Source organism: Dasypus novemcinctus, chromosome 23, assembly GCF_030445035.2.
Source record: "Dasypus novemcinctus isolate mDasNov1 chromosome 23, mDasNov1.1.hap2, whole genome shotgun sequence".
Classification (NCBI taxonomy): domain Eukaryota; kingdom Metazoa; phylum Chordata; class Mammalia; order Cingulata; family Dasypodidae; genus Dasypus; species Dasypus novemcinctus.
In genome coordinates, this window is record NC_080695.1 from 36,254,879 (window position 1) to 36,270,364 (window position 15,486).

Consider the following 15,486-nt stretch of genomic DNA (forward strand, 5'->3'; position numbering starts at 1 on the left):
TGTCTGCCTCCTACATTCCCTGCTTTCTCACTCTGCTGTAAGTGCAACCTTGTGTGGCACTGCATGGTATGTAGAATCCTCTTCCTCCAGGATGTTAGTATATGTGACTAATAAAATGCTGCCCATATTATCTATCCAGTGTTGGGTGCCATCTCTTCAGCTATCCCCATTACCCTATAGCAGAAATCCCTCCCTCACCAGCAGTATTAAGAGGAAACAAATAAAACAATTGGCATCACCTATAGGATGGTTCTACCATGACTGAGGACCATTGGTCACATTTATGTGACTGCTCCATTGATAATTAACTGATTTTGTGTGTCAGGGACTGCCTATTGCTGCCTGGCTTGCACTTAAGCTTACACTGCATTCTGTTACCTCAGTTGGGTGCTAGCTCTTCCCACCATAAAGTGTCATTCTTGGTCCCAAGGCATAAGGTATTGTTAATTGACTATATCCATATGGAAAGTGCCATTGGAAATTGCTCGTGTCTGGCTGGTGCTTTCTGAAGCCCCTATCTGAGGGTATTAGCAATCCAACATCCTAAATGTTTGGTGCCTGTGTCCCACCTACCTGGGTTGGACTGGAGTTCTATGGTCACTGTGTCTAGTCTGGTGACCATCACTGGCTACTTGGGGCAGTTATACAGACACTGTTTGGGAAAGTGTCATCATCTCCAACAGTCCCCTTGTGTTGTTTGTGAAAAGGAAGGAAGACACCACCTGGGAAAGAATTGAGTAATTGTTAGGCAAGAGTAGTGACCTTTCTCATCTGCTGTGCAGCTGTGCTGCTGCTTCCATTGCTGCTGTTAGGGACTCTCCTGACCCCCAATGGAATCAATGTGTACAAACCTGGTAGCCCATGGCCTAGGCACTGATGATAAAACAAAAAGGGGGGTAGAGCCTTTGTTATCGAACTCATCTCCCAATGCAAAACTCCTAGCCTGGGCTCTGCTTTAGTGGTGTTGCTTCCCATACACCAAGGGGCTAATCTTGCATTTGTGGGACTTCTTGGCCTCCATGTGGGCCACAGACAAGATGACTACTTGATGTGAACCCCGACACCAGGGAAATTGACTTGCATTCCATGGAGATAGAGTGGGTATGACCATGCGGCTCCTGCTGGGTTCTCTTTCTCCATAAACACTGGAAGATCCATGCCATGCATGATCAGATGGGGAGAGGAACTAAAAATGAGACTTTACACTGCTAAAAATTCAAATATTCTAAGGTAATTCGTACAGAGAGGGAAAGAAAAAAAAAAGAAAAAAGAACCCCACATAGCAGAAAATACCCTTAGCAGAGGATAGTTTTGATCTGCAAGACATCTGAATTGTGGCCTTAACACACTTCTGCTGCACCACTGTGCTGTCTATGCTTCAGTTACAACAAATACCCTGATCCTTGGGGTTATAGGGAAGAAACACACATGGCACCCTGTGGCATGAAACAGGGGCTAATTCAAACCCAAGTTTATCCTTCAAAGTATACAATTTTTTTAGTTTGCAAAAACTGCCATTGCAAAAATACCAGAAATGTGTTGGCTTTTTAAATGGGAATTTATTAGGGTAAAGCTTATAGTTCCAGGACTGCAAAAAATATCCAAATCAAGGCATCATCACAGATGCTTTCTCACCAAAGGTCAGCTGCTGGTCAGATCCAGGGCTCCTACCACATGACAAAGCAAAATGGGCAGCTTCTCACTTTAGGCCTGCTCTGCTGATACCAGCCTCCAGTGTCTCTCTCAGCCTCCTAGGGTTTCTCTGTCTTCCCAAGGTCCTTTCTCTGACATGGCAGCTGTCTTTCTCTGTGTGTTTCTACTTCCAGTTCTCAGTTTATATAAGACACCAGACAAGGGCAGAGGCCTAACCTGGGTCTTGCCTCACTGATGTAGTCCAATCAAAGGCCCTAAAGTGATCTAATCAAAGTAATCTAATTAAGGTCCCTATACTGAATCTAATGCAATCAATGGGTCACATACCCACAGGAATGAATTAGTTTTTTTAACTGAATATTTATTTATGGGCATAGTAGGAATGTAACAAAGATTAGAGTTTTATAATATACATTAGACATTTATGTGAAAGATGTTTTAATTTTCAAAATTTCTTCCATTTTTCCTGTCCTTTCTATCTTCCTCGGAGCAAGAAATAGTACTTACTACTCTCATAGATAAGCTGTCCAATTGTGTTAGAAAGTAATTTTATTTTTGTGTTTCAAATTATTACCATCTCCCAGAACTCTAACCCTCATTTCCCTGCACAGTCTCATCACACTGTTTCAACAGTAAAATTGTATTTCATTCAAATTAGAAGAGCCCAAAATAAGTAGAGCAAACAGTAGTTGTATTCACATGAATGAATGTTAGACGCCCAAGAATTTCTAAGTACTTATTTAGAAATAAAGAATTCATATTATTAAAATTATAATAGTAGAAATGAAAGTAACTTCAATAAAAAAGAAAGGCAAGAATGAGGTCATTAAATATAACTAAAAACATATAAATACAATTACAATGTGTTTCCTGATTAGTATCAGGTAAATATCTAAACTATCTATCCTGAATTCTAGCCTCAGAGAAAGAAGTCAGAGACAATTACAAGGAATAAAATTACAATTATGAAGTCCATTTTTAAAACAATGAAATCCTCTGAGAAAATCGCTTCAGTCTTTCTTTTTATTGAAGATTTCTGTTAGTTCTTTTGTTGGTAATCAGGAATGATTAGTTTTAAGAATGTGATCTTCTCTGAGACCCACAAAAATTTTCAAACTGTCACAACAACTATTGCAATGGGTAAGGGCGCTAACCCTGATTAGACCAATATGCAGGTCTCTGGAGGAAAACACTTCTGAGCATGGTAAAGAAAGCTCCTCCCCCAGAAGTATATCAAGTGATAAACAAATAAACAACAAAAAAAAAAGAGGAATGAAAGAAGTAAAGAAACCTGGATACAGGGGGAGGAAGAAAAAAATTAAATTTGACAAAGGTCCCAAATTAGACACAATTGGGAATATAAAATTTACTAAAATAATTTACACAGCAAAAAGACAAAAATCTGCTGATTGAAATTTGGTGCCTCTACAACAAAGATTCTGCATGGATATGTTAACATTTGCTAAAATTCATCAAGTGACAAACTCCCATGAACTTCATCAATACTAGGGTTCAATTATAGCTATGCCTGTGATCCCACTATATTTAAACATGGTACTCCCTATAATCCTATGGGAGTTACTAAATATAAAAGAGGACAAATTGGTATGCCTCACTTTATCCATCAGAACTATTGTCTTCCTAATTCCCCATGGTCACAGCACCCATTGCCCTAAAATATCACATAGTGGGCATAGACACTCTGCCTCAATGAGTAATAAATGAAAATTAAGACTTTGACACAATTTGGATTAAGAAAGTGGGATCCCATGCACCCCCATGTTAAAATAGTTAATATGGACTGTGTTGGCCAGCCAAAGGGGTGTTAATGAAAAATACCAGAAATTGGTTGGTTTTTATAAAGGGTATTTATTTGGGGTAGGAGCTTATAGATACCAGGCCATAAAGCATAAGTTACTTCCCTCACCAAAGTCTATTTTCATGTGTTGGAGCAAGATGGCTACCGATGGCTGCAAGGGTTCAGGCTTCCTGGGTTCCTCTATTCCTGGAGCTTTCTTCTCTTTCCTCTGTGTGCTTACTTCCTGGGGCTGCAGCTTAAGGCTTCAGCATCAAACTCCAACATCAAAACTCCAACATTAAAAACCCCCTAACTCTGTCCTTTGCCATGTCTTTTATCTGTTAGTCCCCACCCACCAAGGGATAGGGACTGAATGCCCTACTGGCACAAAAGGTTTACCTGATTACTTAATCAAGTAAACCTCTGAATCCAATATAATCTAATATGCCCAGAGGAAAAGACCAGTTTACAAACATAATCCAATATTTATTTATTCATCAATAATATCAAACTGCTACATGGACCAATCTAAATTAAAGGAGAGTCTTCAAGGATTAAAAATATTATATAAGACCTAATTAGTGAAAGAGTGATTTTCCTCCGAGTACTGAAAGAGAGATAGCAAGAAACTTCCAGAATCTGAGAATGAAAGTCCTAGAAGCCAGAAGCTGAAATCAATGGAACCTGGGAGAAAGCCACAGGAACAGAGAGAAACTGGAGGAAGCCAGAAGCTGACAGCAAGGAGAACCAGAGGAGAAAGGAGAGACAGCAAACACCAACCTTGTGCCCTGCCATGTGAAAGGAGTCCAGATGCACCAGCAGCTATGTCTTTGTGGAGTGAGCTTAGCCTGATGCCTTGATTTGGACATTTTTCTCAGCCTCATATCTGTAAGTTTGTTAGTTAATAAATCCTCATTGTAGAAGCCAAAAAAAGTGATTATCCTCATTGTATCTCTATTTAACAGCCCAATTTGGCCTGTTCTCAAACTTGGAAAGAAAGGTTATTTCCTTTGGATTATCGCAACTTTAATACTTTGGTTCCATCCATTAAGGCCCCAATACCAGGAAAGTGGACATGGCTCAACTGAGAGAGCATCCATCTACCATATTGAGGGTCCAGGGTTCAATCCCCAGGGCCTCCTGACCCATGTGGTAAGCTTGGCCCACACGCAGTGCTGTGGCATGCAAGGAATGCCGTGCCATGCAGGGGCGCCCCCACGTAGGGGAGCCCCACATGCAAGGAGTGTGCCCTGCAAGGAGAGCCAACCCATGTGAAAAAAGCACAGCCCACCCAGGAGTGGCACCGCACACAGGGAGAGCTGATGCAGCAAGATAATGCAACAAAAAAGAGACGCAGTTTCCCAGTGCAGCTGGAAAATGCAAGTAGATGCAGAACACACAGCAAAGGCTCCAATACCAAATACCTATACTTTGAAATTATTAATTCCATTCAATCAGCAACCAGTAATCATTTTAATATTACAGATTTGGCTACTGTGTTTTCTTTAATGCCTATTTCAACAGCCTATCAGCTGCATTTTGCCTTCTCCTACTAAAGAGTCATGATATACCTTTGTCCATGTCTTAGTAGGTGTCTTAGTTTTTCAGAGCTGGCCTAACAAATTAGCACCAACTGGTTGGATTAAAACAACAGAAATATATTGACTAACAGTTCTGGAGGCTAGCAGTCTAAAATCAAGGTTTTGTGCCTGCTTCTGCAGCAACTTTGCTAAAATTGGAATGATTCAGAGAAGCTGAGCATAGCCCTTGTGCAAGGATGACATGCAAATTCATGAAACATTCCATTATTTTAGACAACGTAGATAAACTGGAAAAATTTCTAGGAACATATGAACAACCTACATTGGCCCTAGAAGAAATAGAAGAGCTCAACAAACCAATCACAAGCAAAGAAACAGTCATCAAACAACTCCCCAGAATGAAAAGTCCAGGACAGATGGCTTCACAGGTGAATTACACCAAGCATTCAAATAAGACTTAATACCAATCTTACTCAAACTCTTCTAAAAACTGAACAGGAAGGAACACTATCAAGTTGATTCTATGAAACCAGTATCACCCTAATACCAAAGCCAGATAAAGATATTATGAAAAAAAGAAAAGTATAGAGCCATTTCTCTAATGAATACAGAAGCAGAAATCCTCAACCAAAAATTCGCTAATCAAATCCAACAACACATTAAAAGAATTATTCATCCTGATCAAGTGGGTTTTATCCCAGGCCTGCAAGGGTGGTTTAACACAAGAAAATCATTCAGCATAATATGCTACATTAATAAATCAAAGAAGAAAAGTCAAATGATAGTATCGATTGATGCAGAAAAGGCACCTGATGAAATGATTGGTGCAGAAAAGGCACTTGATGAAATTCAGCATCCTTTCTTGATAAAAATATATCAAAAGACAGGAATCGAAGGAAACTTTCTCAAAACTATAAAAGGCATATATGTAAAACCCACAGCTAACATTGTACTCAATGTTGAAAGACTGAAAACTTTCCTGTTGAGATCAGGAACAAGACAAGGATGCCCACTGTCACTGCTGTTTTCAATAGAGTGCTGAAGGTTTAGCTACAGCAATCAGGCAAGAAAAAGAAATAAAAGGCATCCACATTGGAAAGGGAGAAGTGAAACATACACTACTCATAGATATGATCCTACATCTAGAAAAATCTACAGCAAAGCTACTAGAAACAATAAATGAATTCAGCAGAAGGCAGGATCTTATAGGATTATAATCATATAGGATCTTAACACTATAGTCTTATAAGATTAACACGCAAATATCAATAGTATTTCTGTACACTAGTAATGAGCAATCTGAGGAGGAAGTCAGAAAAAATTCCATTTACAATAGCAACTAAAAGAATCAAATATGTAGGAATAAACTTAACCAAGTACATAAAGTACTTGTATTCAGAAAACTACAATGCATTGCTAAAAGAAGCAAAAAAGACCTAAATAAATGGAATAACAGGCCATGTTCATGGATAGGAAGACTAAATATTGTTTAGATGTCAATTCTACCCAAATTGATATACAGATTCAATGCAATCCTGATAAAAATTCTAATAGACTTTTTTAAAGAAGTGGAAAATCCAAATATTAAATTTATTTGGAAGGGTAAAGGGCTCCAAATATCCAGAAACATCTTAAAATGGAAAAACAAAGTTGGAGGACTCTTACTTCCAGATTTTAAATCATATTACCTAGCTACAGTGGTAAAAACAGCATGGTACTGGCATAAAGATAGACTTATAGATCAATGAAACCAAATTGACAGCTTAGAAACAGACCCCCACATCTAAGGTGAAGTGCTTTTTGACAAGGGCAGGGCAGAAGAGTCTATTTAATAAATGGTGCTCAGAGAACTGGATATCCATATGCAAAAGAAAGAAAAAGAACTCCTACCTCACACCTTATACAAAAATTATCTCAAAATGGATCAAAGACCTAAGTAAAAAAGTGAGAACCATGAAACTCCTAGAAGGAAATATAGGGAAACATCTTCAAGACCTGATAGTAGTTGGTGTTTCTTAAACCATACACCAAAAGCATGGGCAGTGAAAGAAAAAATGGGTAAATGGGACTTCCTAAAACTTAAACACTTTTGTACTTCAAAGTACTTTGTCAAGAAACCCTTTCAATGGGAGAGAAAAATTGGAAACCACATATCCAATAAGGGTTCGATTTCCATGCTATATAAAGAAATCAATGTCTGCTGCTAAGATTCAAGAAAAAGAATGTCTTCACTCTTTCTGTATGGTTGTGGCAACCAAGATTGAATGGGGGAATATAGGAAATTCTAAAAACATGAGGAAGGGGAAATAATCTTTGCAACTTAAAAATAAACTTGCAAACAGAAAAATTAAAAAAAGAAATCATACAATTCAACAATAAAAGAGCAAGCAATCTAATTTAAAAATGGGCAAAGGATTTATATAGACATTTCTCCCAAGAGGAAATACAAATGGCAAATAAAAAGCACATGAAAAATGTTCAGTATCACTTTCTATTAGGGATATAAATATTAATTGAAAGAAAGCTAGAGAATGATCTAGGGGCTGAATAACCTAGTGAATCCGGAGCTTGTTTATAAGGGTTGTGGTTAATAATACAAATACAAGAATGTTTTTCTATGAACATGAGGTGGTAAGAATATAGTGATGCATGAGAAAATACAATTAATGTAACTTAAGGACTATACTTGATGGCAATATAATATTCTTGCATCAATGTCAAAGAAAGTACTATACAAATGCTAAGGGTCAATAACAGTGGGGTATGGGATTTTTTTCTTTTGGATTAAGGAAAACTTTCAAAGGTTTACTGGGGTGAAGACTACACAGCTCTGATGAAAGAGTCATTAAGTATATACTTCGGCTAGATTGTACAAGGCATGGGACTATGTAACTCATTGAACCATGTGGTGGAAGATAGACTATGGTTAACAATACAAATAAGAGAGTGTTCATTCATGAACTACAACAAATGTACAATACTAATACATAGCGTTAATAATAGGGAGGTATATGGAAAAAATATACCAAATGGGCCATAGTCAGTGATAATAGTCTGATTATGTTCTTTCAAAAATTCCAACAAATTTTCCACAACAATGTAAGATATTGATGGAGGGGTGATGTATGAGAATTATGCACATTATGCATGATTGTATTGTAAACTCTCAGCTTCTCTAATTAAAAACAAACAATAAAATCAAGGTGTCATAAGGGTCATGCTCCCTTTGAAGTTGATAGGAAAGAATCTGTTTCATGTCTATCCCCTGGCTTCTGGCAGTGGCCAGCAATCATTGGCATTCCTTGGCTTCTGTCATAACTCTAATCTCTGCCTCTGTGTTCACATGGTCTTTCCCAGGTATCTGTTTGTGTCTCCTATCCCCTTTTGATGGGACTTATATCGTTTTGGATTAAGGGCCCATCTTACTCCAGTACAACTTCATTTTAACTTGCTTAATCCATCTGTAATGACTTTATTTCCAGGTAAGATCAGATTCTGTGGTACTGGGGATTAGGATTTCAACAAATCTTTTGGGGACAGAATTCCACCCATATCAATTGTTTGCCCAAAGCATACCAAAACAGTTCTGCCACCACACACAATCTTTACAGGCAAGATATTAATTGCATCCATCTTTCTCCAGCAGTATATGAGTGGCATCATAGTGATGAAATCCTCCAAAGACATTCATTTGTCACACTCATTAAGGATATACAAGTCCAACTAGTCCTTTTTGGGTTATACAGGTAACATAGTCTTTATTTACAAATTTTACTTAAGTCCATTTATGCTGTTAGTTGAAAATTGTCCCACTTTGAATGTGGCCCTTTCCAACAAAAGCCACTAGAAACTTCAACATTAAAATCAACAGACACCCTTCCAAGGGCAGGGGTTCTTAACAAGGAGTCTGTGGGCTTGAACTGACTTAAAAAAAAAAAACATTATTCTTGTGGGGATGTGTTGGTGTGGGCATGATATATTTATTAAATAATACACAGTATAGTGTGAACTTAGTAAGAGGTCTGTGGTTTTCACCTGACACGCAAAGGCATCCAGGGACCAAAAAGGGTTAAGAACTTGGGGCTATCAGAGACCCCTTCGTTGCAGAAGCTTTACAAACCTGCTCTTCTGTCTCCTGGAGTCTCTGGACTAACTGTGATAGCCATAAGTTGCTCATGGGCTTCTGATGCAAGAAACTGCCCTCTTTGACTCTGCATTATATACCATTAGAGTGGCAATTGCTGGAAACTTGCTGGGTTCCCTTGGAAATAGAGTAACTCACAGACCCTGAGCCTGTGAGTCTCTGTACCCACCTGACCATTATGCCTTGAGTCCTGGGAGCAGCACTCCCACAAGTTCAGCATGAATACCAAGGTCTCTGGCATATCTTTGCAGGAGACGGTGGCCTCCCCTGTCTTCAGTCCCTTGCTATGTGCCATGGTGCTGGAGGAAGTTGCTCCTCTACCAAATCTCTAAGTTATGTGGCGGGCATCAACTGAGTGAAGAGCAATAGGAGTTTTACACTTTATAGAATGTATCGCCTCCATCATACATGATGGAGCTCAGTAGAATGTTGCTACTTTCCATTCCTTTATCAGGATGCCCCTGATAAAGGATGGGACCAAAGAATCATCCCAATTGGCCAAACATGAGGCAGTTATCTTAGCAACGGATGCTCTGGCCAAAAAATGACCCCATATGGATCCCATATGTACATTTTTAAAATAAGTTTTTGGGTCATTTCCCAAGATTCCTTTTTGGGGTTTAAGAACTTTGGTTATCTATTGTATCACATACAACCAAAATAGAAACCAAGGCAACAGATGTTGCTGTACATACAAATATTACAATACAAACCCATACCAAGACATTCCCTTATTCCTTTCAGAGTACCATTACATTATTGATAGTGACCAAGGCACTCAGTTCTCAGAATACACAGTGCTGGGCTCTTGGAGATGGCATTGGATGAAATGTCCATACTCCCTACAGGTCCCAGACAGCTGGTTTAATTTAGAGGCCAAATGGGCTTCTCAAAGAACTCCTATTTAAATTACTAAGTAACAAAATGATTCCCCTGCTGGGTTTCACTATTGCCACAGGCATTGATTAGTCTATATTCATGCTCCCAGGGATACAACCCACCCTATGTCAATGCCATTTAAGTCCCATAATTGCCTTTATTGCTTATAAAGAGAGACACCTTTAAAGCTTATGTTTTTTATAACCCTTTCCCCATTTTGATAACCCTCTCTCTCCTTGCTCCTGGTCAGGTTTCTATATCACTCTCTGGTGAGGCACACTCTTACTCCCTAAAATTCTCAATCATCACCAAGTTCTAAACTGAGGTCAGGGCACCAAAGGATCAATTGTGGTGTAAGGCCTTAAATTAAGATTTAACTGGGAAACGGACTTGGCCGAATGAACAGGGCGTCCACCTATCACATGACATGGGAGGTCCGTGGTTGAAACCCCAGGCCTCCTTGACCCATGTGGAGCGGCCCATGTGCAGTGCTGATGAGTGCAAGGAGTGCCCTGCCATGCATGGGTGCCCCCTGTGTAGGGGAGCCCCATGTGCAAGGAGCTCGCCCTGTAGGGAGAGCCGCCCAGCGCGGAAGAACGTGCAGCCTGCCCAGAAATGGCACCGCCTACACAGAGAGCTGACACAACAAGATGACGCAACAAAAAGAAACAAAGATTCCTGGTGCCACTCAAAAGGATGGAAGCGGTCACAGAAGAACACACAGCGAATGGACACAGAGAGCAGACCAGTGGGGGGTGGGGGGAAGGGGGCAAAGGGGAAATAAATAAATCTTTTTTAAAGAAAAGATTCAATAGTAAGTGCTGACTTGACATCTGTTAAAATTGGAAGGGTCTCATATGGCCTAACCACAAGTTCTCTTCCTACTCTTCTCCCACAGATAAGTTATCTCAGACAAACAACCTTCTTTATCCAGGGACCAGGCACAGAACTGGCTTAATCCCAAAGTAGTTCCCCGCCAGCCTCAAAATTATTCAAACAAACCAATCTGTTTGTTTGAATAACAACAAATTCACACAATTATTGATTGAATCACACCCCCTACAAAGTCCTAATCCTAATCCACCAGTCCTATGAATGTGTACTCATTTACAAATTGGATCTTTGAAGATCCTATTAGTTAAAATTAGGTCAAACTGAATCAAGATGGACCTTAACCCAGCATGACTGAAGTTCTTATAATAGTGAAAATTTGGACATAGACAGCGTAGAAGAAGATACATGGCAATCTAGCAGAGATAGAGAGTGAGTTATGGATCACTGGCAAGCCACCATCAGAACACGACAGACTCAGAAAAAGCATGATCTTGCCAATACCTTAATTTTGTAAACTTCTAGCCTACAAATTGTGAGACAATAAATTCCTATTGATTGGAAGCAGATTTGGCTCAATGGATAGAGCATCTACCTACCACATGGGAGGTCCAAGGTTCAAACACAGGGTCTCCTGACCTGTGTGGTGAAGTTGGCCTACGTGCAGTGCTGATGCACGCAAGGGGTGCCATGCCATTCAGGGGTGTCTCCCACATAGGGGAGCCCCACGCGCAAGGAGTACACCCTGTAAGGAGAGCCGCCCCACGTGAAAAAATGCGGCCTGCCCAGGAGTGGGCTGTACACATGGAGAGCTAATGCAGCAAGATGACACAACAAAAGGAGACACAGATTTCCGGTGTCACTGACAAGAATACAAGCAGACACAGAAGAATACACAGTGAATGGACAGACAGAGCAGACAACTGGTGGGGGTGAGGGGGGAGGGCAAGAAATTTAAAAAATAAAAAAAAAATCATAAAAAAAAAATTCCTATTGATTAAGCCAAGCAATTTGTGGTACTTGATTACAGCATCCCTGGCAAACTAAGACATACAAAAATAGGAGCCACCTCACCCTCTTGTTACTACAAAGTCCCATAGCCACTGCTTGTTCACTTTTTCCCTGTGGTCCTGCAAGGCATGTGGTGTTTGCCTCCCCAGAGTAGTAAGCATAGAGGACTAATAACCTATTGTCAATTAATCTGTTCAGTAAGGGGTGCACTATCTGTTTAGTAAGTTCCACCTTAGAACAATAAGCCATCTCAGCAATGTGGTCAAACAAAGTGAATAAAACACTTCTAGTCTGCATTTGTGAAAGTATTACCCTGCTATGATTAGGCACATGGGATTGAAATTACTGGGGTGATGGTCCATTAGGTGTTTGCAGGAAGTTACATGTGCCTGGAAGGTGGCCTATGTGTGGGTGAATAACAAGAAGTCAGCTACAAAATCAAAGCTTGGAATGTGCTGATATAGTTTAGACTCCAGGCAATGGGAGCCCTGAATAATTTAAAACAGAGAAGTGATATTATCAATTTTCCATCCTAGAATGTTCATGCTCACAGCAGTAAAGAATGGATTCAAAGGAGGCCAAGAGTGGAACCAGCGAGATGAGTAAGGAATCTTATGCAACCTGTCCATGTAAGAGACAGAAAGGGATGGGCCAGGGTAGTTGAGACTGAAAGAGAGTGAAAGAGAGATATAGATGGCTGGATGAGCTAGAGAGTGTTGTCAACTAAGGAACTGAGGCCTCTTGGTTGGATGTTGAGAGGGACCAAGGTTTTATATTAAATGACATATAGAATGTAGGAAGAGGAGCAGGGTTGTAAGGGAAAATACTGAGATCTCTTTGGACATGCTGATTTCAAGAAGCCTATGGACATCTTGATTTGATGTCAGCAGACAATTAGATAAACCTGTGTGGAATCAGGAGAAAGGTTATGTTAAACATAAAAATTCAGAAGTCTTTGGTATTCAGGTGGAAACAGAAGCTAGAAGTTTCCTTGGAAGTAGATGAATGTTCCTTGAGATAGCAGGAAGAGTAAGAATGTCCTGTTAGCTGAGGATGGTACCTTGGAGAACACCAACATGTACAAAATGGTCAGAAGAGGATGCCAAAAAAGAAATTGAGAAAGAATGATTTGTTGTTAGGAAGGGAATATGGAAGAGTGGCATCAAAAAGAAAAAGAAAAAAGAAAAAGAAAGAAAGAAAAGGGAGGAGGTAACAAAGAATGAAGACAAGGTTAATATTTATCAGACACTACAAAGAGTTAAAGTTAATAAAGGACTAAAGAGTGTGCACTGGATTTAGCAATTAGAGAACTCCTGGGGTCATTAATGAGACAAGACTATGTAACTTTCAAAAAGGGGCCAATGAAAAATGAGATGATGAAAAGGAGTAAGGAATTTTTCAAGTGGTTTAGCTGTGAAGTCTAGAGAGATAAGATGGTTGCTGAAAGCAGAAGGGAGTGAAACTAAAGCATGCTCATAGGTTTAGGGAAAAAGAGCATAAGACAGGATGAAGATAAAATAGAATGGAAAATTAATGGAGTGAGGCATTTGAAAGAATCTGAATGGATGATTTCCAGGGCATATTGGGGCAATTAACCTTGAACTGTAAGGTTGGATCACTTTTATTCTGAAACAAAAAGGAAGGAGGTAGAGTTGGTTGGCAACAAGTTGGTAGATTATATAAGAAAGTGGTGTGGGAAAGTGTGAGTGCTTGACTGCTGGTCTCTCCTGTCTTCAAGAGTCGTAGAAAATCATCATACTTGAGGAAAGGGGTGAAGGTTTGGAATAGCCCTTGAGGAAATGGGCAAGGGAGCTGGCTTAGGACATTTAGTAGGATTTGGAGTAGGCACAGTTTAAATGTGTTAAGTTTTTGAGCTATAACACAAGTTAAAAATTTTAATTATACAAGGTACACATAAATATCTGCTCCTTGTAAAAAATTAAAGTACTAAAAACACTAGTGAAAGATTCCTTTGACCACAGCTTCTAATCCTACCAACGCCCATGCACACGAGAAGTAACCACGTTTGGTGAATACCTTTAGAGACCTCAAAAGATAATTTAAAAAAAAAAGCATTGAAAATGTTTTTATTAAATTTAGAGACAGCACAACTACAAGCAAATACATGAATTTTCCCAAAAAGTTACTTGGTTATAAAAAACATACACATCATGTTCATGGTTTCTATGAAGGCTATATCATTTGTGCTTAAGCACAGTTTGCTGATTTGGTCTCAGAGGTGTGTTAGGGACACTTGTTGATCCTATTCCAACTACCCAGTCATCTACCTTGTAATTCTGAACTGATCTTCACTAAGTAACTGCTTTTTTCCCTCCTTTTTAACAGCCAGTATGCATCACATTAATCACAGCACTTTGTGGTGCAGATTTTTTGGTATGTGAAAATGTCTAATAAAGAGATTTTTCACTAGGACTTTGTCCAGTTTTCCTTTCATGCTGCTCACTACATTGATCCACTTCTTTTGCACATTATCCAGCACTTCCTGTAGGAGCTCATGCTTTTTTTTTTTTTTTGAAGTTCTTCAGTTCTAACTGAATTTCTTCAGTTCTCCTTATCTAACTGTTCTGTAAATTTTGATTTTGAATGTACAATGTCATTCACGTATTTCAAGCATTCCAGCAATGGCACCTGCTTTTCTTTCAGATTCTATGCCTTTTCTTCCATTCAGCTAGAGTTTGCTTTGCTAATTCAGCAGAATACACGACTCTCTCATCTTTTCCTTTAAACATTTCCTGGTCACTACTTTCACATCTAGTGAACAATTTTTTTCTTATCATCCTACAGCTTAATGAGGGCTGCTTCTTTGGCAGCAACTATATCTATCATCTTATGATATTCTCTTGGTAGATAGCTATTTTCACACTCAAAACTTCTAATATCTGTTCTCTTTTCATAGCATACATCTCCAGTTGCTGTTAAAGGCCAAAAACATCCTGTGCATAAGAAGCTGAAAATATTCTGGTAAAATTTTTGTTAGTCTCCTGGAATGAGACTGAATTAACTCAGTACTGATTCTAGAAAGCATCTCCTCATTTTGTCTAGCATGTTCCTTAAGCTCAGTATTCTCATTCTGGATGTTTAAGTTTTGTGTGTGTGTGTGACTTATTTAGCTTATCTACTAAATATTCTATTTTATCTTCCAGTTTCTGTTTGCCAGAATGTAAATCATTAAGGACCTTGAATTAATTTTTCTTTCTGTATTACTCTAGTAATGTTTTTTTTTTCATCTTCAAGTTGATAACTCTTTTTAAAATAACTAGATTCCATTTTAGTTTACTGATGATGCTATCTCCTTCATTTTGTTGTTTTGATAGCTGATCTTTCATCAAAACCGTGTGATTTATAGCTTCTTGTTTCTCTGTCCAATTCTTTTAATTCAGCTATTAGTATTTTCTTTGCAATGATACTGAGTTCTTGTTCCTTTACTTCCAAATCATGTCTTAAATCATTTAATTCTGAATCCAAATCCACATATCTATTACTTCTCAATCATTGGTCACTTGTAAAAATGTTATTAGAAGGACTTCCTTTTCTTTATGATTGCCCTAGGAAATGGGCCAAGCTGGAGCCAACACCGCTAAGACACTGCAACATCCCAGCCGGTCAGG

General features: G+C 39.0%; 1 non-coding gene across 1 annotated transcript; it reads left to right on the forward strand.

Moving 5' to 3' along the window:
* Positions 1-5,160: 5,160 nt before the first annotated feature.
* Positions 5,161-5,263, forward strand: LOC111760508 (U6 spliceosomal RNA). The gene has a single exon (XR_002794173.1). It is a non-coding gene; the product is annotated as a U6 spliceosomal RNA (small nuclear RNA).
* Positions 5,264-15,486: the final 10,223 nt, after the last annotated feature.